We start from the raw sequence: 4,296 nt of genomic DNA, 5'->3' as shown, positions 1-4,296 counted from the left end.
TGTACAATGATGAGTCATGCAATTGAAGTAATGCCACTGTAGCCATGACCCCAGGATATATTGTTATAACACTTGGATAAACAAAATTTAAGAAATTAAATACAATAGAATTTAAAAACTGAGGTTCAAGGAAATTTGGTAGTTTTCATGACTGCAGATAAATGCATACCTAATACCTTTCCTGTGAGATGTAACTTGCTTTAGAGAATTTGCTTAGAGTTTATGTCAATATTTTTTTCTGCTTTAGTTTTAATAATATTTTTCTCCAAGTACAATAGGTTTATGATAAGAAATAAAAATGACAAGAAAGATTATAATGAAAAGCCAATATCAGGGCTTTTTTTTTTTTTTTTTCCCCCAGTTACAGTCTGACTCTTTAGAATCGACTTCTTTGAGCTCTTTTCAGTTCTATTTATTCTGGTGCTTATCTCAATAACTGTATAAAATAGTGTAAAATCATTATACCTATTTCTTGATTTAATGACTGTAATATTGTGATTTATAAAACAAAATATGTATTTGGTCTTCCTCCCCATTTCTGGCACAGAGCTCCTAACACCCTTGGAATTTTCCTCAGTGATGGCAGCATCAAAAATGTTATTTGCTATGTTAATGAGGAGACTTTTAGATGCCACCCAAGAATGGGGCTGGTTTTCTGGGACTCAACCAGGTGATAGAAGGTTGGAACTTTAGTTCCACCTCCCGATCATCTGGGAGGGGAGGGGGGCTGAAAGTTGAATCAGTCACCAACATTCAGTAATTTAATCAATCCTGCCTAAATAAGGAAGCATAAAAAACAAAAAGGATGGGGTTTAGAGAACTTAAAGATTGGTGGCCACATGGAGATTTGAAGAGAGCAGTGTATTCTGAGAGGGCATGGAAATTCCTAGCCCTTCCCCCCCACCCAAACCCTGCCCTATGCATCTCTTCCATCTGACTGTTCAGTTTTATCCTTTTATAGTAAACTGGTAATCTAGCATAGAAAATGTTTCTCTGAGTTCTGTGAGCAGCTCTAGCAAGGTAATGGAAGCCAGACACTCATGCATTGGAATTGAGCGCAGAATCTGAACTAGGTGCAGAATCTAACAACTTCAGACAATATCCAGTGGCTATCATATATGAATATTGCAGATTTAGATTATTTACACAATTCTCTCAAAACTGTTTAAAAAATGAATTATTAGTGCTTTTAATTGCACTTTTGGTAAGTGCAATTATGTATTTAAATATTATATTCAAGCATATATTTCTTTAGCAATAAATATTCAACATATTCTGTAACTCAAAATTTTAAGATAAATATGTCCTCCTACATTCTTCTACATTTCCTTCTCTAATATTAAATTTTTATGACACACTAATAATTTTACAATATTAGGCCACTAAAATTTATTTTTCTCCTAAGATAATAACAAAATAAAAATGTGAACCTTGAAAAAACGGTTCCATTTTCTACCACCATCCAGTGTTGCTACTGGAAATTGGTGAGTATATTACTATTCACTGATTGCCAGTCCTAGGGGAGGACTCTAATTACTTTTGCCCACTACATCTCTTTATCAGAGTCAGCAAGAAGAACAAAATACAGTCAAGCAGTGGACGGAACAATGTTTACTCATGTGGAGAAGAGACAGAACAAGATCAACTTCAATAGTGGGCACTGATCCCCCGAAGTCAGCAGGTCTCTCTTGGAGGCCAATGCAGGACAGTTGCCTACCCTGAAAGATACTGTGCCCTCCCCCCTGGTGACAAATGTAATAGTGGGATTGGCCAGGTGCCACATGTCACACGTTTCAAGCAAAGACAAGGAGGGATTCCTTTAGTCTGAAACAGGAAAAGATATTTCCACACTGGGTAGTAACAGCTGTGTGAGTTCTTTCTCTCCTGGTAAGAAAGTGTTCCAAGCCCCAGGCCCAGTCTACCAGCTTTGCACAAGGAGATTGCCTTTCTCAACACAAAGTCTGATTTAAATCTATATCTTCTCTTTTGTCAATGACTTTGTTTTTATAATATACAATGAAACTTTAGGATCTCTTTATTCTTAATGTTTAAGATTTCATGAGAACTCTCAGGTTTTGCTTTCTTTTTCTTTTGGTCATTCAAAATAACCTTCAAATTGAAATATATGTTCTATGTATCTGAATATTTTTTCCATTATTTCTTTAACATTTTTTCCTCCCAATATTTTCTGTTTGCTCTTCTAGAGTCCCCTATTAATTCAGCTTTTGGATCTTTGGATCTTGTCTCTTACATTTTTCATTTTTATCTTTTCAGCTTTTATATAAATTCCCTCAAATTTATTTTTAACAACCTTTTTTTGATTTTTACCTATATGTTTGATATATATTGATGTTTATCATGTATGTATATATATGCACATATATATGCACACTTGTGTGCATATGTGTGTGTATACTTGTGTGCATATGTGTGTGTATACATTTTCCAAGATTTAAAAGCAGTTTAGGTACTTATCCCTTGAGAAATGGATAGATAAATTACATTACATACATCCATATACACATATTAATGTATGTCAACTTTAAGGAACTAAGCTGAGTGAAAAAGGAAGGAAAATGATACATACATAAATGTTCAAGCAATGACTTATTTAGGAATATATATAAATAAAAATATATAAAATTCAATCATAACTGCCTAAAGTAATGAAAGAGAATGGAATGGTTTATGTGGATAAAAGGGGAAAAGTCATTAAATAAAGTAAGTCTTTTTATAGTCCAGTGCTGCAGCTATCTTCCTCTGTGGTTCAAATAACAAAATATACCTAACTAATTTATGTCAACATTTTATATTCAGAAAATTTGTAGTGTTGGGTTAACATAAATACAACCAGAATAATCAAGGATATTTTTCAGAGGAATTTTTAAGTAAGATTGTTGTGATGTATTTTGCTTAGAAGTTATAAAAGTGTACTTACAGTTATCTACAGGTTAATTTACTTAGAAATATTTTTCTATCAATACAGTTATGCTTTAAGTCATTTCATATAATCTAGTCTATGTATTTCAAACTTATTTTTCTTATTTGATATGGAGCTGCTTCATAAAAGAGTCAAAGAATCATCCATGGGATGGCTGGCTAAGGCGTTTTTATTAGAAATATATAGACTGAATTTAATAGCCATTTTCTCTTTATATGTTTGTATTTGGTTTTTCTTTTAATTTTAAGTGTTTATATATTTTTGAGAGACAGAGACAAAGCACCAGCAGGTAAGGGGCAGAGAGAGAGGGAGACACAGAATCGGAAGCAGGCTCCAGGCTCTGAGCTGTCAGCACAAATCCTGACATGTGGCTGGAATCCATGAACCGTGAGATCTTGACCAGAGCTGAAGTCGGACGCACAACCAACTGAGCCACCCAGGTGTCCCTATATGTTTGTATCTGTATTGTTATTACCATTATATCTGGTTTTTAATTTTGAGACAGAAATCTTTATTTTTGAAACTTCCTTGTAGACATTCTCAAATTCCTACTTTACCAGTACTACTTCATATACTAGTTGAAGTAAAAAAAAAAAAAATCAAAAAACAAAACAAAAAAAAAAAAAAACCCCAAAAAACAAAACTCTCTAAAGTCAGCATATTCTATTTCTTCATTATTCTTAGTGAAAAAAACGATGAAGACATAAACTCACATCCACGACAATGACGACGTCAATCAAAGCACCAAACCCCAGTTGACTGAGGAAGTATAATGCTAAGTTTGTGCTTTGCATCACTTTCAAATCTTAGGTTTGTGCTATGTAATCCTAGAAATATAAAAATGAGTGAAGAATTTTGGCAATTCAGAATTCAGCATGAAGCAAGGCCAAGCCACAGGTGGCTCAACAACTAAATTCTTCTTACTACTAATTTCCAAAAGGATGCAATCATTCTATTTGGTGGGCTTCCTGAAGCTCTAACATAGAAACTACTTGGAGAAAAATGACTCAAGAACTTGCTTCGGCAGCACATACACAGAAATCAGAACAACAGAGAGAAGCTTAGCTTGGCCTCTGTGAAAGAATAACATGTGAATTTATGAAGTATTCCATATCACTTATTGTTTATTAGGTTCAGAGTTTTTGTTATAGTAATAATTTTTGGAAATAGTGGTGATGATTGTACAACATTATGAGTGTAATTAATGGTATGGAATTTATGCTTAAAAACTGTGAAAATCACATATATATATAAATATAGGCAAATAAACTTACTAGAGCAAAATATAGTTTGTAGAGGTTCAATTATATTAAATCTTTGTTCCCCATTCTCCTTACTCTTTTACAAAAGAAAAT

At 33.4% G+C, this 4,296-nt stretch overlaps 1 non-coding gene across 1 annotated transcript; it reads left to right on the top strand.

The window, feature by feature from the left end:
• The first annotated feature begins 3,956 nt into the window (after positions 1-3,956).
• On the top strand, positions 3,957-4,059 carry LOC115526732. The gene has a single exon (XR_003972739.1). It is a non-coding gene; the product is annotated as a U6 spliceosomal RNA (small nuclear RNA).
• The last annotated feature ends 237 nt before the right edge of the window (positions 4,060-4,296 follow it).

The sequence above is a fragment of the Lynx canadensis genome, chromosome A1 (genome assembly GCF_007474595.2).
Source record: "Lynx canadensis isolate LIC74 chromosome A1, mLynCan4.pri.v2, whole genome shotgun sequence".
NCBI classification, from domain to species: Eukaryota; Metazoa; Chordata; class Mammalia; order Carnivora; family Felidae; genus Lynx; species Lynx canadensis.
Note: the sequence above shows the minus strand (reverse complement) of the source record. Positions and strands in the feature narration are given on the sequence as shown.